At 41.7% G+C, this 24,553-nt stretch overlaps 1 non-coding gene across 1 annotated transcript; it reads left to right on the top strand.

Annotated features, from left to right (window-relative positions):
* Positions 1-6,007: 6,007 nt before the first annotated feature.
* Positions 6,008-6,136, top strand: LOC112861871 (small nucleolar RNA SNORA72). The gene has a single exon (XR_003223747.1). It is a non-coding gene; the product is annotated as a small nucleolar RNA SNORA72 (small nucleolar RNA).
* The last annotated feature ends 18,417 nt before the right edge of the window (positions 6,137-24,553 follow it).

The following is a 24,553-nucleotide window of genomic DNA, read 5'->3' as shown; positions in this document are numbered from 1 at the left end:
GTGCAAAAGAGCAAACCCACAATGTTTTGGAGACATGCTTCTCTCTCTATGCAATTGTTGATGTTTTCTGCATTTTATATTGCTGCGGAACAATGCCCTTAACAATTTTGAATGCCCATTTGTTGAGTTTAGTGAGTCTGCAAGGCACCACCTTATTTATCCAAGAGGTCTTTTTTTTAAAGTGTATTTCGTTTTGAGAGAGAGCACGAGAGAGAGTGCACGCACAAGTGGGGGAGGGGCAGAGAGAGAGGAGACAGAGAATCCCAAGCAGGCTCCACGCTGTCAGTGCAGAGCCCAATGCAGGGCTCAAACTCATGAACCGTGAGATCATGACCTGAGCCAAAATTAAAAGACACTTAACCGATTGAGCCACCTACATGCTCCAATTATCCAAGAAGTCTTAACAAAAGATCTCACAGACACACCTTGATTTGTCTTTACCCATGGCCATGTCTTAATTTGAGAATCTTTTCTGGCTTGAAAGGTTGAGGATGAAAACAGTCTTATTTTCCAAGTTAGCAGAGTATGGCACATCTATATTCCAAGTTCAACTTGCAAGTTGTTCAGTTATTTTCTGAGTTCATCTCTTTCTTGTAATACTTCATTATATACAGCTAGTTCGAAACAGCTGACACAGTATTCTGCCTTAAACTTTCTTTGCTGAAGTCTAAAATTTCATCAGGAACATTTTCTAACTTACATTACATAGTTTGCCACTATGATAACATGAGTCCCCAACTTGCCATTCTCTTAAAACAGTTTTCTTACCACTTTTCTAGGTTTCTACAGCAGGTTTATTTCCATTTTTCTAGACTCTACCTACCACCTGGTCACAAAGCCAATGCCATATACCTTGGGTTTTTGTTATAGCAATATCTGTGCACCTGCCTACCAATTTCTGAGTCAGTTATTTATTGCTACAGTAATGGGACACAACCACCAGCCCAAATTCCCTGGCTTAAAATAATGTGTTTATTAGTTATGCCTGCAGGTTCTTGGGTGGACTTGTATATCTGGAGGTTGGTTGACTGTCAGCTGCTCTAGCTGGGATCACTGGACCAACTTAGTCCTGCTCCATATGTCTCTTGTCTTCCAGCAGGCTAGCCTGGTGATGTTCTCATGCTGGTAGCAGTGCTGGAGAGCACGCAAGCACCACATGCAAGTGCTTTTCAAGACTCTGTGCTACACTGGCTAACATCCCATTAACCAAAGTGAGTCACATACCAAGTCCAGGTATGTCCAGGTTGGGGAATTCTACCCTGCCCACTAAAAGGTAATGATATAGGGACAGGCAAAGAATTAAGGTCATTTGTGTAACTGATACAGATAGAAAGTGAGAAAGGACGTTACCTCTAATGCTGGCCCATGAAGGACACTTGGGGTCCAAGATCTGGTGTTCAACTGGGAATCAAGAACGACTTTGCAAATCAGAAGAGACAATCAACTTTTTGTATCAGAGGAGAAAATGAGGGTCTAATTCAGCAGCAGGGCACCATGGCCATGATGGAGACAGGACAGACAGCAAAATGAAAGTAAGGAGGGTGTTTGATATTACAACTTTGGTAATTTGTATATTTATTTTCACAGAAAAGATCTCATCCAGTAGGTAAGGGATGTTAGGAGCAGAATCTGGTGTTCTAGGAAAAGGATTAACAAGAACTAGTAGGGGCTGAAGGCTCTAGTCATGCTAGTTAAGAGTCAAGGTTGGGGCGCCTAGGTGGCGCAGTCGGTTAAGCGTCCGACTTCAGCCAGGTCACGATCTCGCGGTCCGTGAGTTCGAGCCCCGCGTCAGGCTCTGGGCTGATGGCTCACAGCCTGGAGCCTGTTTCCGATTCTATGTCTCCCTCTCTCTCTGCCCCTCCCCCGTTCATGATCTGTCTCTCTCTGTCCCAAAAAAATAAATAAACGTTGAAAAAAAAAAAAAAGAGTCAAGGTTATGTTTTGTCCTATGGCACGGGGGAGATTAGAGCACTTGGCAGGGAAAGAGTGGACTCTTGAAAATGGAGTCTCATTATCAAAGAAGGGGTTAAGGATGTGGAAATTATGGGAATCTGTGTAGAAAGCATTAAGTGTGAAACTGAGAGGAGTGTGAGATTTCACCCTTCTTTACAAGTTCACAGGTCAGCCTGCCACACTTACATATATACTGAGAGGAAGCAAGCGTGAGGTCCCTGGATCAGAGACTGTTTATTACTCACAGAGCCTTGCGCATGGATTTCGAAGCCCCAATTCCTACAGAACTGCAGGAGAGCTACCTAGAATGTTGTAGTTAAAGCACTACAGGCCAGAGGAAATTGTTCTTCTTTCCCAGTGTGGTCACGGTAGCCCGACTGACAGAGGAGTGTGTGTGGGATTAGGGGCTTGGAGGGCAGAGGGAGGTGAAGTGGGGAAAGCAAGGATAAACTGGGATCCACGGGTACTAGCTGGGATCCAGGAGGATGGACTGCAATCTGTGTTGGTCTCTCCCTGCCTTCTAACCTCCAACTTTGGTGATGGATATGTGGACCTGCAGCAGTGGGCAGCCTTGGCAGCAGGCCTCCTGGCCTCGGAGTCACAGAGGTTGAAGCAGGGGATTCAGCAGGGGCTAGAGTTGCTGTAGGCCAGCAAGGTGAGCAGGCTGACCAACAGTGCTTCCGGCCGTGCTCTGACCTTCAAAGCCTTGAAAGCAATGTGGCTGCTACTTCACTGCCATCTTCCAAATCGCCCGCAAAATGTCTCTTGCCCTCCCTGCAGAATTACACACACACACACCCACGTGCATGCACACACATACACACACACACGTACTCACGCAGGAATTCTGGGAAATGTAGTTTGAGCTTATCTAAATTGATAGTCCTTATCCCCATGCCCTGATCTGTGTTAATTAGACTCAGGAGACACCTCTGATTCCTCCTTTCACTCTGGTCTTACATACGGGCTTTCAGACTGTTTATAAATCTTTCAGCCTTCTCTTCTCTGCACTATGCCATCCTAAGCCTCCGTCTTTTCCTTGTATTTTTGCTACTCTTGAATCATCCTCTTTCTCTTATTTGTATTCTCCGAGATTCCCCATCACTCCGTAGATGATGTGGCTGTGTGCCAGGTAGTACCCTGGCAAAGCCCCAGTGAGTCTCGGCTTATAGGAATGAGAACCTCATGGTTCCCATGCTTTGTTCTATTTCCTTATGATTTTGAAGCTGTGTTTATGCTGAGCTAGGTGTGCATTGTGTTTCTGCAGTCAAGTGTGCCTTGTTAGGAAGCCTGTCTTCCATACAGATTTACTGAACCTGCTGCCGACTGCATGCCCTGATTGCGAGTGGGTCAGAGTGTTTTTCCTAACAAAGAAGAGCAGTATGCTTTGGCACAGCTGCTTGGTATTTTTCCTAGAATGCTAGAAGGAAGCAGACATTCATTTGGTTTTGCCAGTCTCTCTTTGTCTAAATTGTCCCATTTGGCTTAGCCTGTTGGCTTTAGTCTATTAGAATAGCGATGTAGGAAACCATTCCTCTTGGTTTATGAGCTTGAACCCAAGTGCATCAACATGTGCCTTAGCAGGACAGAGATTTACATAAATATTTCTGGGCTATCAGATCTCTGTGAGGACCATTTCCACGTTCCAGATGTAGGGTATGAATGTGCAAATCCCACGTGGAGATCACAGTTCACTAACTTGTGGATGGCCCCGCAGAGTAAAGAAGTGATTCAGTATAATGACTCTGCACGCTGTAGATGAGAGACCCAGAAACCACCGTTCTTTTGGCGCTGTTTTAAAATTTGGGCAAGGAGCCACATTTCTGAGGGAAGGAAAACTGCATTTTCCTTTTTGTAGTCATAAAAAAAAAAATCTTGAGCATTTCGGAATAAGCAATATTCATCTCTCAATTAGTATTAACAGCTAATCAGGGTGCAGCAGGATAGTAGAGCTCTCGTCAAACAGCAGGCAGCTTGTTTTATTTTTTCAATGCCACTTAAAGATTATTTGAAAAATCTCCTTCAGAGACCAGTGTGTGGGGAGCCATGTACCCTCAGTCAGAATTTAAAGTGATCCAAAATACAATATTAATGATTGATGCACAAGCTCACAGTTTGGTGCTGGGGTTTAATTAGATAAGCATTGCAGCTGTTTTCGGGTGCAGGCAACTTGATGGGGAGCAAAGCTGTTATGTGACTTCCCATCTACAGGGTATCTATTGAAGCGGAAACAGAAGCAAGCTACTAGGAATTATGATGATGACATTCTTTTGCAGAGCTGAAACGAGCAGACATCCAATTGTGGGGGAGGGAGAAGCATTTTGTAATTAAAAAGGTGGTCTTGGATCTTCTATTCAATTTGTTGCTGAACTGAACACTCATAAAAAGCAGCTCGTGTAGCCAAGCCATGATCTGGCAAGACACGTGCAAAGCTCTTGCATGTGTGGCCCCCTTGGTCCATATACCACTTTGCAGCGTACAAAATCCTCTTGTCTCAAATCCATCCTTCACCTTGTAGGCATCCCAGTTGCCATCAGGTCATCTAGTGTCTCATTCATGCAGACATATACCTGCAGTAGCTGCTTTGGAATCACTCGATCTCCCTGAAGACTTGAGAAGAACTTAAACTTGGTTCAATAGTGTTTCATTTCACTGAGTCAAAGAGATTGTCAACATCTAATTACTGTAAATTTGGAGTCGTCTGTGTCTCATACTAGAAATGACTAGAATGTGCTGGATAGTGTCTGTCTGCAACTAAGCTTCAGCAGGTGTGTGTGACCTCTATCACGTGAGACAGCTAAAGAGTACAATTTGTTGAAGCTCATTGTAAATTAAATGTGCAAGACTTCAAGAATGCGTCCCACTGGACTGAGGCTCAGAACTCTCACACTGAAAGTAGTATTGTTAAATTGATCTTTAAAACCTCTCTTTCCAACAAAAAAGGAGCCTGTCTAGTCTAGGTGTTCTATGTTGTGAAATAATTATAATAGCCACCTATGAAATAAATTCTTGATGGCTCATTGTCAATATCTACAAAATGTGTGGTTACATATGACCACTAAGTATTTTATTTTTATTGTGTAGTGAATTTTAATGAGCCTTCTCCTGATTGTTTTAAATCAATTTATGAAAATGTAGAATGAACCTCTTTCAATGTAAGTCAGGGAGAAATGAATCTTTTCGGAGGTACATTAACTCTCTTGGGTCATTAAGCTGTCATTCCTTGAACTGAGAAGGGATATGTGCACTGCTTTGTTCCTTCTTGTTAAAGGTGTCACAAGGGGAACAACCAGGAATTAGAAAAGTTGAAAGGTCCTAGTTTGGCCATTTCCTAGCTGAGTGATCTTGGTCTGTTTGCTAAGCCTTGAGCCTCTCTTTCCTCATTTGCAAATTAGGAAGAATGACCCCTTCCCTCCTTATATTCTGGGGCAATATTGAGTATCCAATTGGATGGAACGTGTCTTTAGGTTTAGACCTGAAGCTGAGTGTTTCTAATATTCTTCAGATGCACTTGTAATCAATTAATAGTGGCTTCTGTGAGGCAGGTCTCCACAGTCCACACTATAAAGCTACTGAGAACAGATGACTGTCTCCTAAACTTTCCACTGAGAAAGGACAATGGCTGTGCTTGGGTTTCCAAAGCTTTTCCTAATGATAATACTTTTACCACCTGTTGTTGGAGGGAGTTTGGAAGGAGTGTAAGATCATTCACACAGACACAAAAATGAGGAAAATCAGATTTTGTGCACAATTGATTAAATTATAAGTTAAAACCTGGACCCATGCCTTCTGGTTCCAAGGTGAGTGTTGTCCTCTTTCTGGTGGATTGTCTCTGCAGACAGCCTGCAGATAAATGGAAATGGAGAGGTGGACTATAGAGGAAATGTGTGTTTGACTTTGGAATTGAAGAGTGCAGAGAACAACAAAACAGTAATTCATTAGAGAAGGTCAGTAAGCTTAGCAACAAGCTTGTCAGAAGCACACTGAGGATAACTGCCTTGTGTATGCATGACAGTTGGCTGTATGGAGGATTTTTTAAAAAGTAGAACGTACTCCACGAATATTCTTGTTCTGATTTTGTAATAATCAGGGGAGGCTAAACATTCACTGTATTAAGACCATGCATGTGTCCCGAGATCTAGTTCTTTCCCTAGGTCTGGTTTTATCAATGCTCATGACAAACCAAGTCTGATTTATATGATGCATCTTATGTGGGAAATGTCTGTGACTCCATCTATATGATCGTCCTTGGGAAATGACAGCACAGCTGGTGAAATAACTTTTGAAGATAAACATTGCTAATTTGATGATTACCAGTTACTATTAAATGAATTGTAAAACTATTGTATTTTATTTTTTGAAAAAAGAAAAGTAGAACGTACTCCTTTTAGTGCATGAAATAATGATTGTTGAACAGTTGCAAGTGATGCTTCTATACTTGTTCCCTTGATAAAATAATTGATAAAGCTATGGTTCATTTGTGTCTTTTCTTTTTTAAAAAAAAAATTCTTTTGAAAGAGAGAGAGAGCAAGAGGGGCAGAGGGAGAGAGAGAGAGATTGAGAATCTTAAGCAGGCTCCACTCTCAGTGCAGAGCCTGATGCAGGGCTTGATTCCACAACCCTGAGATCATGACCTGAGCCGAAATCAAGACTCAGACACTCAACTGGCTGAGCCACTCAAGACTCAGACACTCAACTGGCTGAGCCACCCAAACGCCCCCTTTGTGTCTTTTCTAATTGATGCTGATGGAAAAGTTGACAATAGTAAGTAGTAGGGATATTGCAGTAGTCCATTATAGAGATGGATTATAGTGCTTTAAACATTACCATACATCTTAAAGGCAATCAGTAAAAATTACTGATGCTGGATTGAATTGATGAACCAAACAAAGCCTGGTGGTCTACTGAGTGAAAAGTAGGCTTGAATATTCTGGGTGGAATGTAAGAAGTGCTATTAAAAAGTTAATGTGTAGGTAGTAAACACAGATCTTGAAATATACAAACAAGCACTTACTTGTAGAATAATAGTAATGGTGATGAATGATAATAGCAATTACTTTTACTTGGTGCTTATTCATCTTCCAATCCTGTGAATATTTTTTCCCAGAGTTCTAGTTTAGATTCTCTTTTCTCTATATATAAATACTCTCCTTGGGCTTCATTATCTGCCCTAAGGCTGAATTTACCATCTGGGTAGCAATGACCCAAGGCAAGCAACCTCCCATGTGCCTCAGGCATGCACACCTCTGAACACTCTGGTAGCATTTTTCACATGTCTTCTATATCAGGCAGTTGCAACCATAGATCTGAATAAAATGGCCTATAGACACAAGATAAAGTAAGAAGGGTAGAAGGCCTACAATCAAGGATTAAGGAAGCCCAACATTTTAAAGGCTAAGTAAATGAGGATTTTAGAGACAGAACAAATGGGTGGCCAGAGGAGTGTAGGAACACAAACAGAAGAGGGTGGTGTGACTGTGGAAATTCAAAGGAAAAAAGTGTTTCACGACAAAGGTTGGTCAGTAAGACTGAAATGTCAAATAATATAAAGGCTGAAAATGCCAATAGGATCCAGCAACATGGAAATCACTAGTGGACTGGGCCAGACCTATTTGAGTGAAGTGCAGTGGGTGGATATTAGTTGAGGAGTGGGAGTTGAATAAAGGGAAACAAAGTACAGGCAACTATCTCACCTAGAGTTATTTTAAAATCAATGAGGCCATTTTCCATTTATTCCCTCGGAGTCACAGTTAAGACAAGCTGTAAAGGATTCCATCCAGAAAGGCCTCCCATCAATCTGGAGCTAATGCTATTTCCAGCACTCAGTGAGGCTCCTGGGAACCAAACAGTCTTGTTGCCAGCCCACCTGGTCTAGGATTTCCAGGAGCAGCTGGCTTGTTCCAGAGAGGTCCAAGTCCTTCAACCCATCAGAGACCTCAATCCATCAGAGACTTACTTCCAGGCTCAGTTCTGTGGAAATTTCTAGGCCAGTTATTTTCCCCATGACTCATCCGTATTTTTCACCCAAACTGAAAAATGCTCCTCCATTCATCATCCTCTCCAAAGTCCCAGTCCCTGTGGCTCTGTTCCCTTCTCCCTGAACCAGATGTGATTGTTTCCCTCCTAACCTTTCCCACTATACTCTTTGTAACCTTTACTTAATTGCAAATAACTTCACATTCACTCTTAATCTAGTCACAGATGCTTCATCCATTTCCTTCTGGCTCTCAGTGAAAACTTCCCTCTCAAGTGACACTCTCATTTGGGTTGAAGTTTTCCTTGCTTCCTGAGTAACTTGCAGATTTTTACTCCTCCACAGTGCTTACTGGTCACTGCCCTCTTTTGGAGAACGTCTGGTCTCACTGGCAATCTTTTCATCTTAGGTGTGTAGAATCCACCCTTCATCCTAGGCTCTTAGCTCCTTTTCTTCCTCAGCAGACCAGGAACTTGGTAGAACCTACCATCTGAATATATCCCGAAGCTGACCACTCCTTCTTCTGCCTTGACTGCTTCCACCTAGTCCAGGCCACCACGGTCTTTTACCTGGGCTGCTACAGCCTCATAAATCAGCTTTTCGTTTCTCCTCTTGCCTCCATAGTCATGCAAAATTGGTACTTTACTCTGTGGAGCCTTGGGCAAGTAACTGAACCTCCTAGTGCCTCAATATTCCCATCTTTGGAAAGGTGATGATATCCAAACCAGAGGGGCTGTGTTGAGGATTAAGTGAAATGAAGAACATTAAGCTCTTTGCATATGCTCTGTAAGTGTACCCCTACCTGTTAGGCCCTAGAGTTTGCTGTTTATCTCTCATTAGATGGAAAGCTTTGTGTGGACAGGGGTAGGATGATGTCCTATCAATGTCATCCCCCTGGAGGGCCTAGTACAACGTTTAGTAAGCGCTTAATATATGTTTAACATATTAAGCCTGATTTTCCGTGTTACCTACCATATTTGTTCACCTCATGGTATTCGTAGAAAGCGATATTGGTATGGAACACTGGGGTCACCTGAAGTGCCTTTGGAGGCATCAATATGGGCTTAGGGCAAATATCACATACACTTCCTTTATCTTACATAAATATGATAAGGAAAATTAAACATTTAGAAATATATGAAATATTTTGTTTGCAAAACTTTAAAATTCTATCTCTTTAAGTTACTGGACTTGGGGGATTTATAGAGGATGCTATCAAAATAGAATTAAAAAAGAAGTCTGAGTGATTTGAAAATATTGTCAGTAACTGTAAAATATTTATACACATTAATAACTGCCAGGACACTGGTAGTCTGTTCTGGGGATCACCCAAACAGAAGATCAGCTTTAGACAATGTTTTTCCAAAGTTCCAGACTCTTTAGTAAGTAAGGAAAGTAGCCACAAGTGGTGCCCTGGTAGAAGGCCTCCAGGAGCCAGTGCAGGGGCAGGAGTGAGACGGCATGACCTGTCTGTGCCCGGGCACTCAGCTGACAATCGACAAACAACATTGCCCATTTTGACTTTCATCTGAGCCCAAGTTCCTCTGCTTTACTCTAAAAAGGAACATTTGATCAACTAATATACTTTGTTAAAATGAAGGGATAACCTGTCAAGGTCACTGATGTGTTTTTGGGCATGGCTCATGTCTGTAACTCTGGGTTTCTGATTCTGGGTAGCGTGTAGGTTGGCCTCGATTACTGTAGCATTCTGGAATGACTTTGAAGGATTCTGTTGATTCCAAGGGACCCACTGCCTGCCAAAACCATGTTCCAGGAAAAGAGATGGAAGGGAAGCAAAGAGGTACAACCTCAGGGATTGGAAAATTAGACAGACATCGCCATCTGTTCGTGCTCCCATCTAGTGCATGGGCGGCTGTTATTACAGGGCTATTTTTATAGGTGCATATTTGTGTTCTGTTTGCCCTCCGCTTGTCTTTCTGGGTTCATTTTCAAGCACTTGAGGCAATGCAGGGTGCAAGCAGCAGGATGGCTCAGAGCCCTGCCTGGTAGGGGAAGATCTGTCCTAACATTCTGGTGTACTTCCACATCCAAGGATGAGAAGGGCATTTGGTGGCAGAGGTGGGAGCAAAGGCTCAATGGGGGCACCAGTTTGGTCAGATGAAAGATACTGAGCAGACATCTTGGGTTTTCTGCAAGATAATTTCAACTCCCTTATATATGCCAGAATTAAATACTTGAGGACCATGCTAAGTCCAGCAAGGCAGAGTACCTTAAGAATAAAATGAACTCACATATACACAGGCACGTAAATGTCTCTACCTTTATAATCTGACCCTACAAGTCATTATACATAATGGGCCAAATCACCTGGGCCTCAATAAAACTTCTTTCCCAGTTACCCAGTTATGGCTTCATTTTGCTTTTGGAAGTTTCCATTCAGAGGAATGCTCAGGTTATAAAATCTCAAGAGTTCCAAGTTTCTCTGTGTCTGGCACAGATTTTTAGCATTTGTTTATGTTCTTCTTGTATTAAATACAACACAATTATTAAACATCTACTTTGAACCTAGCATTCTGGTAGGTGTTGGGGACATAGGGCTGGATAAAATGGCTGAATGGGGGAAACAGACACTTAAGGCCAATCCATCCAGTATGATGTGTACTATAATAAAGGCAGTGGAGTACCAAGGAAAGAGAAAAGATGGTTATGAAATCAGCCTGAGCTGTCAGAGGAGCTTCATGTAAGAGGTCGTGCTTGTGCCTGAACTGCTGTCTCCAGGAAGGAGTAAGTAAATATTAGGTGGCTGAAGGACATGTAGAGAATAGAATTGAGGTCAAAGCAGATGGAATAGCACATGCAAAGGTCCTGAGATATGAAATAGTCTGGCCCAAATAGGCAGTTTGATATGGCTAGAGAATAAGTGATGTAGAAGGAAGAATGACAAGTGAGCCAGGGGGTGTAGGTAAGTACTAGACCACCAAGGGTCTCATGTAACAAACCAAGGACTTTTTCATGAAAACAATGAGGAGCTGGAAAATAGTGTGAGTAGACAGTATCATGGTTATGATTTGAGGCAAGATGACCAAGAGATAATGAGGGCCTGAATTACGAAGGTGGTAGCAGGGATGGAGAGGAGAGGATTTTGAGAAATATTTACAGAAGGCAGTATAGATAGGAGATAATGTCTGCTTAGATCAGGGCCAAGGATATGTTAAGATGACTCCAAGTTTCTATGTAGGGAAACTGGTGGGTGGTGTTATTAAGGGCGTTATGAATCAATGGAAGAGGATATGGAATGGGGAGGGAGAAGAGAATTCCAATGGGGCAACTTGGATTGAAATTGCCCAATGAATATTTCTTCAATTCTACTTTCTGCATGAAGAACCCCACTGTTCACAGAGTGGGCCTGGCATTTTGCATCTTTGGGAACTGACTCCTGACCTCCTCTTCTGTTCTCTGTCCCCCTGCTCCTCCACACGAACCCATTAATCTCCTAGGGCGATCCTCATTCTTCCACCTTGTCTGTGAGTACTTTTGAGGCCTATTTGAAGGCCTCATCTCTATGACTTCCTTTGATAACCAACCTAAGGTTAATATCCCCTGAGCAGCTCCATGTGAAATTACATGTTATTCTATGTCTACGTCCTACCTTCTCTGATGGAGGTGGGGGTATCTGACATGAGAGGTGGCCGTGTGTAGCTGGGGTAAACATGGTTGGCCGAATGGAAAATGGTTCATGTCAGAGGACGTCGGAGGTTGCTGAATATCTGTTTGCAACATGAGATCAAAGTAGTGATGTGGGCTGGCCTGTGCAGGTGGGGAGACTCACTCTTTTCACACTTATCCTCTTGTTCTGGCAAAGGCATTCTCAGTGCTTTGGATCTTTGCTTTTATAAGGAGTCTGGATCTTTGCTTTTCATTTGGTATATGGCTTATGCCTGCAAAGAGAAGACCAGCAGCTGTCCTTCCTCCCCTTCCTCCCAGCTGGCTGCCCGTGACCTCATCCAAGAACATACTTCTTCACCTTGCTTTTCCTTTGCTTTCCCTCTGTAGTAAGTAGTAAGGCTGAGCAATCTGGGAAGCCTATCTTGGCCTTGGAAAATTAAGACCTCTTGGTCATCAAGTCCTCCTTCCAGTAGGGGGCAGCTCTACACTTCCACAGTCTGACTCACACCTTGGCCTGGGTGCTCTGGCCTGCTTTCAGGGTTCTCCCATCCTCCATCAACTGGGATTTTCACTTGTGCACTTGACCTTGTTAACAATATATGAGGCTTTGGAGAGTTAATATACAAATATGTCAGGTTACATCTAATTGTAGGGTAGAGATCTTGCCGTATCCTTTTAGTACCTAGCATTTGGCATATAATAGATGCTCAATAAATGTATGCTGTTGTAAGGGTATGTGCCTAAGTAGGCTTCCTTGAAACAATCACTAATAAGAATATTTTGTATAGACATATATAAATAATACAATCCTATTTTCATTTTATTGTTTTTTTTTCAGTACTTATTGTGTATCAGGCATTATTCCAGGCACTTTCTCTGCATTATTTCTAATCCTCAGAACACTTTCATTAAGTATGTTCATACTGTTTTAGACATGTATTTATTGAGACTCCATGAGGTTAAGTTATCTGTCCCAGAGTCAAACAAAGTTTCCTGACATGAGGTTTAAATATAAGTTTATTTTTAGCCTCGTTCATGATCTTTCATGAGCTCATTCTTGCCAGCAAATAGCTTTGACAATAAAGTCTGTATGTAACTCAGCGCCATCACATTCTCTGTTTGGCTTTATCTATGTTTCCCACCATATGCACCCACCAGCTCTGAGCACCCGCACGTGTGTACGTGCATTATGCATGTACGTGGGCATGTGTGTGTGCACACGCGCGCGCACACACACACACATACTTCCCTCTGCCTCTCACTCACTCATACTCTACATTCCACTGGGGATGGGATCTTCACTCATCCATGAGATGTTCAGTGCTTTCTGTCCTCTGTGCTTTTTCACTGTGCACGCTCTTCTCTCTCATTAGGGTTCTTGGTTAGTCAACAGTCTTCAGAAGAAATGCTCATTAATGTGTGAAATGTTAATAAATTGCTTTTTGCTAGAGTTAAATATTCCAGCTATTCTTTTAAATATTTATTTTTGAGAGGGAGAGACAAAGTGAGAGCAGGGGAAGGACAGAGAAAGAGGGAGACACTGAATTGGAAGCAGGCTCCAGGCTCTGAGCTGTCAGCACAGAGCCTGATGTGGGGCTTGAACTCACAGACCACGAGATCATGACCCAAGCTGAAGTCGGACGCTTAACCGACTGAGCCACCCAGGCGCCTTTAGTCCAGCTATTTTTTGAAGAAAAGAATGTTGATTGTTCTCTGATACAAATCAGTTGGGTTTGCAATTTCTTTCCCTGATATGTTAGTCTTTATATTTCTCCTTCATTTTTTTTTCTCTTTAAGGCTCCCTTTCCTCAACATTTTCCTTTTGCATCTGTTGGGATGTGAATACTGAAGTCTCCTTGGAGACTTCTTACTGTAAAATACTGAGCCATTTTATCACAGGACTGGGTAAATACTGTGACTTATTGTGGTAAGACCAGTTTAATGGCAAGGAAATGCTTATGTTCCAAGACCAATAATTACAACCCATTCCTCACTGGCTTCCCTGCTTCTAGCATGGCTCCCCTGCAGTCAACCCTTTGTGTAGCTGCCAAATTCATTTTTCTGACCTGCTGCTCCGACAGTGCCACCTCTCTTGTCAAATCCCCATGGTGGCTCACTATTACCCTTTGTGTCCATCCATACCCAAAACTGTGCCCTTAGTTAGCATCAAGACCCTAACTCTCTCAGGTCTCCCATATTCTAGACCTACCCAGTGTTCTGCTGTGCATGCATTCACATTAGTCCTAGTGCCAGCCCTCCATGTGTCCCTAAGCCACTGGGGGCATGCCAATGAACTCTGAATGGATTTCTGAATGCTGCTGCCTTTGCTTTGAAATCCCTTCCAAAGACTCCCAGCCCCCAACCCCACTCTTTGTCAAGGATTATCTCCTGAAATTTCACTTCCTTCTCAAGGCCTTTTTCATCTAATAAATATATTTTGCTCTGCGTATTTCATTGTTTTAATCGTGGTAAAATACATACAAAATCACCATCTTTGACCAGTTTTAAGCGTACAGTTCACTAGTGTCAAGTAGGTTCGTATTGTCATGAGTTGAATCTCCAGAACTCTTCATCTTGCAAAACTGAAACTCTGTGCCCATTATACAACAATTCCCCATTCTTTCTCTACCCTCAACCTCCGGCAACCTCTGTTCAACTTTCTGTCTCTATGATTTTGACAATTGAAGATAGTTCATGGAAGTAGAATCATAAAGTATTTTTCCTTTTGTGCCTGGCTTATTTTACTGAGCATAATGTCCTCAAGTTTCATCCATGGTGTAGAATGTGTCAGAATTTCCTCCCTTTTTAAGGCTGGATAATAGCCTAGAGGTATATGGCTAGACCACATCTTGTTTATCCATCCATCTGCCAGTGGGTATTTGGGTTGCTTCCATCTCTTGGCTATTGTGAATAGGGCTGCTGTGAACACGGGTGGACAAATATTTCTTTGAGAACCTGCTTGCAACTCTGTTGGGTATATACCCACCTGTACATCTTTAAACTTAAAAAATAGTTTTCGATATTTGCTTAAAGTGGGTTTAAGTAGAACAAGACAAAAGCAACTACTTTTAACTGAAGGGATTTGCTAATATTAAGACAGATGTCTCTGCTCCAGAGCCCAAGGGGAATAAATGAATATTTTATAATGAACTATGAGTGGCACTTTTAGAAGCAGTGGGAGGGATGCTAATCTGAAAACCTGTGGAGTGTAGTAAACCACATAAGTGATGTAAAGTAACTATACTTTAGGCTTTAAGTATTTTAGCTCTTAGTCTTTATTTTTATGTCACTTATCGTAGTTTGGTGATGTCAAAATAATATGTGTGTGGTAAAAAATTGAGAAAGCATAGAAATCTGTGTGTATAGCCAGTTTGCTATAGGTGAAAGGTATACATTGCTCTCCTTGCCAAGGCAACCCCCTCCCCCACCCCAGAAGAGGTGTGACTGCCTCTCCTGCCCCTCAGGGGTTGCTCCAGGTATAGAGAAAGCCCTGGGGAGCAGGGCTGGAGTACTGTGAGTTACAGGGAATACTTAGAGGATCTCTGCTAATGTGGCTCCTGTCCTCTCTGTTTACACCAGATTTTACCTCTGACTGTTAGTCCTCTGAGGACAAAAAGAGACTGGAAAGAGGACTCCAAGGAAAACTGAACCAAGGGCAAAGATTCTTCTCTAAGACCCCTGGCAGGGCTGGCCGATGTGCCGTTTCTCTCTTCCAGGCAGGAGGCCACTTGAGGCCATGCGTCAGAGGCAGAGGCCTTTCCATGTAGAGACCAAGTTTCCAGCATCTCCTCTGGTTGCTGTTAAGCTTCAACACTTGCACCATAGCTCTTTGTCCTTGACCTTGACTCTATTGCATGACACTACTCCCCAGGTGTGCCTGCAGGTGCATGGCCTTGGGCTTTTATCTACTCTCAGCCTGTGCCATTGCATGGGTCACGTGAATGTCCTCCTAAGCCTACAGCATTGGCCCCATATTCCCCAGTGAGGTTTGCCTGGTGTAGCTCAGATTTAAGAAAACAAAAGCACTTCACATTCAACAAGTACACTGCAATTTTGTACTTCTCTTGTCTTTCTTTAGCTCTCCTTATACAGATGCTAATATAAACCTATTTTTTTGAGATGATTTTGTTATGCAAGAGAAGACCAGTATAACACATTTGAAGAAAAGTCCTCCCCACCCCCTTGCTTATTATTTCTTACATCTTCTTCTGGTTCTGATGGCAAATTCAATTGAAAAGGAGCTGATCTACCCACTTTTACTTCTAAAAGTGCCATAGAATTTCTCACAGAGCCAATCTGAAAAACCCAATCGATATGTGCTTACACAGCAAATGAGAGGCACGGTTCTCATTTGAAAGTTAAGGTCCCCGTGAGATCATATTGGAAAGCCAAGCTTCCTTCCCTTTCAGCCTACCTCCCTTCTGTCTCCAGGGGTTAGTTCTGGTCATTTCCCCTTCCTGCTTAATCCCCAGCCTCCATATGCCATCCATTCTCCTGAACGTTTTATTTGGGATCAGGATTTGGAACTGGCCCTCATCCTTACGGTTATTCACAGCAGGTCGAAGAAAATGAAAATAATAAAGGGATTCCGATTCCTTACGAGTCAGCAGTTTTGCTGAACAGACCTCTTGCTCTCTTTAATATGAGGCCAGATGTATATTGATAGGAAATTGTTGAAAAAAATATCTTCTAGGTTCTTTACAAGAATCAAGATGTGTTTTTCACTCCTATATCTTACTTTCTAGTGTAATTATTTTGGTGGCTTTTAAGTGACAGGGCCACAGCTTTTGAGATAAGCTCAGTAAACTGAATGAGGAGACCACAGAAGAGGGTCTTGGTGTGGCTGATGTTATACTGTAGCCACATTATACTGATGTATACTGTAGAGGGGGGTATCTCTGCTGCATCCTGTTTATCCTTTCAAGTATCTGAGCTCTTTATTTTAAGTGTATTTGTTTATTTTGAGAGAGAGAAAGTGCACGGTGCATGCAAGCAGGGAAGGGGCTGAGAGAGAGGGAGAGAGAGAATCTCAAGCAGGCTCCATGCTGTCATTACAGAGCCTGATATGGGGCTTGATCTCACAAACCATGAGATCATGACCTGAGTCGAAATCAAGAGTCAGAGGCTTAACGCACTGAGCCACCCAGGTGGCCCTTGAGTATCTGAGCCTGTGAATCAATCAGACCCTGTATGGCATCTTAGCAGAAGTGACCAGTGCTCTTTCTTTGATTATCTAAAGCATCTGTGTATCCTAATGAATAGTTCAGGTACCTTTCACATAACATCCTCCCCTAATGCCCCATTTGTAATAAAGTTCGAGCTAAGCTGGGCTGTGTGTGTGTGTGTGTGTGTGTGTGTGTGTATGAATACAAATAAAATCAGTTCTCACAACTACCTAGAAACTATCTATTGTTGTCCTCCTTTTATAGATATAAAACCTGAAGGTCAGAGAAGTGACATCGTTAGTGTGACAGGTCTCACAGTAAGAGACAAAGCTGGGATCTGTGCTAGGGCTCTCCATTGCAAAGCCATTGCTCTCTCCATTCACTATCATTCTGTTGTCTTCGGTTGTGAAAACAATGATTATCAATCAATCTCTCGCCCCACCATTTTCTCTCGAATAATGTCTGGCTGATAGTAGTTGCCCAACAGTTGTTAATTCCATTTCATTCTTTTCCTCCCTTTCCTATCTTGCCAATTTTCTTTGTGGAAAGCATTCACAGGCTATCAAAATTCCCCAAACAGTTCAAACAAGTTCTGTGTATGAGCAGAATATAGTGTCTGTCATAATGTTGGCCACCCCCAAAATTATGTTTCTATACACTATGCTTTTCAAATTGGGGCCAATCAACTTGTCATTCATTGAAATGTTTTCAGCCGAGCGTATGCTGATGCACAGGGATGCATATGTAACATTTATAGGAAAAAAATTTTAAATATCATTCCACTGGCATCAATTCATTGTTAACCAAAGACGAGGTTATTTAGATGCATTGAGTGTGGCTTTTTTGGATCACTCAGCTACTTATGGCTTTCCCCAGACTTTAAAGAAATTCTCCTACAAGAATATATTAAAAAATGCATCCTTCTGGTAAAGTAGGGAAAAATGATGAAATATACTACAGATATTAGAGAAATGATGCCATATTCAAGAAATTACAAAGCCAGTTTTTTAAGTTTCATCTTACACAAAGTTGCATCTTTTGCCTGAAGTTCTGTAATGGGGTCTCTGCTATATGACATCGGGCAAGGAGGCCCTTGATTAAGAATCCCTGTAGGTAAAATGCAGGATTACTGGTTATGTTTCTTGGAAATAAGGACATTACAGATGTTTAATTGTTTTTGTAATTCTTTTTTAAATATTACTTTATTTATTTTGAGAGAGAGAGAGAAAGAGAGAAGAGGGAGCATGGGCAGGGGAGGGGCAGAGATAGAGGGAGAGAATCCCAAGCAGGCTCTGCACTCACAGCTTGAACTCATGAACCGTGAGGTCATCACCTGAGTGGAAATCGAGAGTCAGACACTTAACCGACTGAGCCACCCAGGCACCCCAGGCAAGTACTGATTTTGAGGGCAACAGGAAGGTACTGAAGATTTAACCTGACTACTGTGTTTCTCATCCTGGAGAAGTCTAAGCTGTGGAAGTGGGATGGACATGAAGCTGGGATGAGCACCCGGAGTTCATGTCCTAACCAAACAGTGTCTCCTGAAGTCCAGAGTTGTAGTCCTACAGACTTGTCGACATCTCCTCCTGGGGGACATCTTTCACTCAACTTGTCTAGACTGACCTCCTGTCTCTCCTCCCCAGACCCATCTCCTTAGTATCATTTCCCTCAGTGCTTGGCAATCCCATGCTTCCAGTTACTTAATGCTACCCCTGATTCCTCTCTTTCTCTTTCTCTTACACCACATACACAACCCCTCTTTTACACCACACATTTGACCCCTCAGCATATTCTGTTGGCTTTGTCTCCACAATACATCCAGATTCTGGTCCTTGTCACCATCTCTGCTGCCAACACCTTGGTCCAGGCCATCCTCATCTCAAGCCTGGATTACCACAATAACCTTCTGCTGGCTTTCCTATTCCATCCTTGTCCTGGATAGGTTATTATCAATCTAGCAGCTTTATTAAAACCCAAAGCAGATTATTCTCCTCCTCTTTTGAAGCTCTCTGCTGGCTCCTCATCTTCCTTACAGTAAAAGCCATAGTGCTTCTCATGATCTACAAGGCTCCACAGTCTCACCTTTGTTCCCCTCTGGTCTCTGTGACTGCCACCTCACTCTGCTCCAGCCCAAGATGATTCCTTACTCTTTCTCTCAGCCATAAACCCAGTGTTGGTCTGAGTCTGGATTCATTGCTGATGTTCCATCAAGTGCCCTCAACTAGTGTCTTTTGAATCTGTTCCAAAAATCATCTCAACACCTTCTGGAGAAAATGTAAGTCATCCATCCAATTTATCAGTGAGATAAATCAACTCTACTTCCAAAATATGTGTTAATGGGTTATTTTTTCATCATCTTCGCTGCCTACCAACCCTCAGCCCCCCACCAGTATTATTTATTTCTGGACTAGTGCTTTCCAGCTCTGTCTTTTCTCTCTGACTGGACTCACGTCCTAGAGATATTTATACTGCTGATTCCCTCACCTCCTTTCAAGTATTTACTCAAATGTTTTCTTCTCAAGGAAGCCTATCTTGACTACTTTATTTAAAATTATAACCAGTACATTTTTCTATTAGAATATAAACTCCATGGAAGTGGGCATCATTTCTTTTGTTTTTAAGTTGATGTATCCTAGGAGTGTAGAACAGTGTCTGACAATAGTAAGCACTCATTGCATATTAGTTTAATGAATGATTAAGCTAGAAAGTCCTAGTTTTATATCTGGATTTGATATTGTGGGACATTGGGCAAGACACTTCAATCTCCTGAAATCTGGATTTTTCACTTATGGAGAAACTATGGTATGCAACTCCTACTTCATGATTTCATGGTGATGCTCAGATTTTCACAAAAACATTTAAAAATACAGTCATCACTGTGCAGTTGTGATGTGGCTAAAGATGCAGAGGTCATGGATGGCACATTGAGTTCATGGATGGCACAGTGAGGTTATGGATGGCACGTGGGCTTATGCCCAGCCCAAGAGCTGCCCTGGCTGTTGGCCCACATGGTTCATACTGATCCTTGCGATCTTGAAAGTCACATCCCAAGTTATCACGTGCTTTGTGACCAAATCTTGTGTGAATAATTGTGCTCTGGATTTCAAAAATACTGTTACCTGGGGTTTACAATTTTTTAATTTTAAGTAAGTTCTTTATTAAACATACTTGTGTCAGAAACATTTGTCATTTTCTGAAACTGATGATTTGTAATTAGAGCAGGTTCACTGGTGCCTAGAATTTTAAGAATCTTGGTTTAGAGAGTTCTTGATCATTTTTAATGAGTTTCCTACCTTTGGGCATTGTGTTACATGCCTTTATTCATCCTAAGATTTGTTAGCAGCTTAAAAATAAAATTTTTAATTTTTTTTTAAATTTTTTTTAAATTTTTTTTTAATTTTTTTTTTCAACGTTTATTTATTTTTGGGACAGAGAGAGACAGAGCATGAACGGGCGAGGGGCAGAGAGAGAGGGAGACACAGAATCGGAAACAGGCTCCAGGCTCTGAGCCATCAGCCCAGAACCCGACGCGGGGCTCGAACTCACGGACCGCAAGATCGTGACCTGGCTGAAGTCGGACGCTTAACCGACTGCGCCACCCAGGTGCCCCAAAATTTTTAATTTTTACTGACAAAAGTAGTAGAGATTCAGCCATAAATCTAAGGGTTTTCTAGAAAGGAGAGATGATTTTGCTCATTCATCTTGGGGACTCCTAGAATTGTTTAGGGATATGTTGTAGGGTGGCTGGAATTTCTGTAATTATTGGTAGAGATGGAGGCAAAATATTTTGTTCATATTGCCTCTCTAATTTCGTTCAGAATGTTGTACTTGGGAAACACATAGTATAACACAAACAACAGCATTAAAAGACACCAACATGAAGATAGTCAACAATTAAGTGTTTTATGACTAAGGAGACCATATCATTTCATAGGTGAATGACAACTAATGTATAGCTGTTTATAGAATAAGTATTATTTTTACTCTGATCAAAAATAGGAAGTTTGGGGGGTTTGGGTGGCTTAGCTCAGTCGGTTAAGTGTCCAACTCTTGATTTTGGCTCAGATCATAATCCTACGGTTTGTGGGAGCCCCCCGTTGGGCTCTGTGCTGACAGTGTGGAGTCTGCTTGGGATTCTCTCTCTCCCTCTCTCTGTCCCTCCTCTGCTCATGTGCATGTGTGTTCTCTCTCAAATAGAGAAACTTAATCAATAGAGAGTTCAGTACATTCCCACTTAAATGTTTTCTGTGTGATGAGACTGGTATTAAACTTTCTTCTCTCCTACCCATGAGGTTTTTAAAAAAATTATTTTATTGTGTACATAGCAGAAGATTTACCATTTTAACCATTTTTAAGTGTATAATTCAGTGACATTAAGTATATTCACAGTGTTGTGCAGTTATCACCACCATCTGTCTCCAAAACTGAAACTCTGTACCCATGAAACAGTTCCTCATTTCCTCTATCCCCAGTCCTTGGTAGACGTTATTCTACTTTCTGTCTCTATGCATTTGACTATTCTAGCTACCTCACATAAATGGAATTGTACTCTACTTGTCCTTTTTTCTGGCTTATTTTATGTAGTTTAAATATTTTTAAGATTCATCCATATGGTAGCATACATCAGAATTGTATTCTTCTTAATGGCTGACTAATATTTTATTGTATGGATATACCAAATCTTGTTTATTCATTCATATGTTCGTGGACACTTGAGTTACTTCCACTTCTTGGCTATTGCGATTAAAGCTTCTATGAACATGGGTGTATAAATATCTGTCCCTGCTTTCAATGCTCTTGGGTATATACTGAGAAGTAGATTTGCTGGAACATGTGGAAATTCTATGCTTAATTTTGTTTTTGTATTCGTTTTGAGGGACTACCATACTCTCACCAGCTTTTAAATAAAATTTCATCCTCCTCAACCTCTAAAGAGTGCTTGAGCTCTGCCTTCCCAATTCCCAGACTGATTATGAAGTAGAAGTAGGATCATGGGTTGAGAGAATTAAATGGTGGGGAAAGGGTCCCTTCATGTCTGGTGAAGCTCTCCATGTCCTTTTGTGGTGGAGAATGCAGATAATGAGCCAAGACAAGTAGAAATAAAGCCAAGAACTAAGATAATCACCATAATAAGAAAGCTGGGGTAGGAGAAAGGAGGTGAATGTCAGCAACTTGGCAAGGAAGAGGCATTGGCACAATTGCACGATTGACAGAAGACAAGGAGGAAGGAAGCTTCTAAGAAGTGTTCCTGCTGTGAGTTGTGAGTTGTAACTACTAATTGTTCTTAGATAAACCTAAAGTTTGGAATCCCTCTCGAATTTTCTCTTGGCTGCTGAGTTGGGTTCCTGACATTTGATTCTCTGCAGAGACTGAGTCATATGAAGCCCATAGATACATGAGACTTACACCTGAATTGGCCAAAGTGGCTAAACTTTATGCTATTATAATAGCCAAATCTTTAATACTTAGTAAATGAAAAAAAAAAAAAAAAAAAAAAAGAAAGAAAGAAAATCACTAGGAGCACCTGGGTGGCTCAGTCAGTTAAGCGTCCATTTTGGCTCTGGTCATGATCTCACCGTTTGTGAGTTTGAGCCCCGTGTTGGGCTCTGTGCTGACAGCTCAGAGCCTGGAGCCTGCTGCAGATTCTGTGTCTCCCTTTCTCTCTGCTCCTCCCCTGCTCACGCTCTGTCTCTCTCTCCTTCAAAAATAAATAAACATTCAAAAAAATTACTTTTTTAAAAAAGGAAAAATATCACTCCGTTAGAAGCAAAGCAACAAGGTAATAATAAAATATTAATTCTTTTTTCTTTGGCCTTCAGGCTACAACTTTTTACTTAAAATAAATGTAGCTTTGAGAAGATTATTTTTGTTGCCTGCAGCACAGCTTTTCAGCTCTGACTTTAACCAGAATTGTACACTTGAATATTCATAAGTACAAATTGCAAACTCAAATCAGAATTATTTTTATAGGATACCAACTAGAAACAATGTCACCATTTATTTGGAAAAAACAATATGGTGAGTGGGATGGAATGAAGTTCTGGTAACAAAATTTTCCTAACCCTAAATTGGGCTGTGTTCTGACACATGGTCTGATAAGGCAAAATATTTTAAATCAGTAGAGTCCTGGAAAACCCAGGACATATGGCAGCCTTAGTTTGGGTACTAAAATAAGATCCCTTACTCAGACATGATTTTTTTCAGCAAATTAAACAGCAGTACCCCACTACATTTATGGATTTCTTGACTTCTTGATTCAGTCTCTTCTTAGCAGGGTGTAGACTCTCTTCAATGTATGTTTCCAGTTTTATCTTTTGATGCTACCCTCTCTCATGGTCTACCCTCCACCCATCTGAAATTACTTAGTTTCACTGTATATGCCATGCTGTCCACGCTTTGCATGTGTTCGTTCCTCTGTATGAAATACTTTTCCCTGCACTTTTTGCCCAGATAATCTCTGCTGATTTCTCTAGTTTAAGCATATCTCCTAGGGGAAGGTGTCTTATGCCACTTTGTACCCTTATCTTTTTTTTCCTGATGCTTTCTCTATGCCTTCAAGTATTCCCGGTAAACCTCTATCACAGTGTATTGCACATTGGATGAGAAATGTTGGTTTACTTTTTGTCGTCTCCCTAGGATAGTAAGCTGTTTGAGGGTACATTCGTTTGCTAGGGCTGTCATTACAAAATAACCCAGACTGGGTGGCTTAAACAACAGAAATGCATTTTCTTACAGCTCTGGAGTTTGGAAGCCCAAGATCAAAGTGCTGATAATGTTGGCATCTCCTATGGCCTCTCTCCTTGGCTTACAGATGGCTACCTTCTTTTTGTGTCCTCACATGGCCTTCTCTCTGTGCACAACAGCATTTCTGGTATCTTTTCCTCTACTTATAAGGATACTAGTCATGTTGAATTAAAGCCCCACACTTATGACTTTATTTAACCTGAATTCCCTCTTTATAGATCCTATCTCCAAATAGCACTTTGGGGAGTATGGCTCTAACATAGGAATTTTGGGGAGACAGGCACACAATTAAGTCCAGCTAATGAGGACAAAGTCCATTTCTTATTTGAATTCGTATCTCTGCTTCCTACCAAACTGCTTGATACCCAGTAAGCAACAATCAACAAATACGTACTAAAAGATCAGTAACAAGTAGATGAATAAATGAATAAAGCAACAGAAGACTGCCTTGTCAAGGTTTGAAGGAATCGGGACTTAAGAGGAGATATTCACAGAGGTGACAGCCAGAGTTGTAGTAAAGGACATGATTATAAAGAGAGAGAGAGTTTGCAGAGAAAAAAAGAGCAATGCTGCAAATAGGGAGGGGTAAACAAGAGAAGGACACAGCAGAAGAGACAAGGCGCAGCATAGATTGAACCTGGAAGAAAAGAGTTTGTGAGGTAAGGGAGGACATCCGCAATGCTAAATATTGAAGGAAGATGAGGTTACTGGATCTCATAGATAAAAATCATTGGTGCACACCCCCCAGGATGGCTAAAATAAGAGAGATTTTAAAAAAATACCGAGTTTTGGCAAGGATATGAAACAACCAGAAACTCACACACTGCTAGTGGGATGTAAGTTGTTACAACTATGACAGGAGAAGATAGGATTCAATAGGCAGAGAGGGAAAGATTAGCACCCGAGGCCCCTGGGTGGGGAAAATCACCTATTTTGGAACAATGCTGGGAGTGTGTGACAACAGCAAACCCCCTCAGGTGTAAGTTTCCTCTTAACAAGTAACAGACCCCACCTACTACCCCTCACGTTTCCCTTCAGGAATTTGACAAAAGACCTAAGTATGGCCATAGACCACCCCTCGTGCAATGAA

Source organism: Puma concolor, chromosome A1, assembly GCF_028749965.1.
Source record: "Puma concolor isolate L17-30 chromosome A1, mPumCon1.1.hap2, whole genome shotgun sequence".
Taxonomy (NCBI): Eukaryota; Metazoa; Chordata; class Mammalia; order Carnivora; family Felidae; genus Puma; species Puma concolor.
Note: the sequence above shows the minus strand (reverse complement) of the source record. Positions and strands in the feature narration are given on the sequence as shown.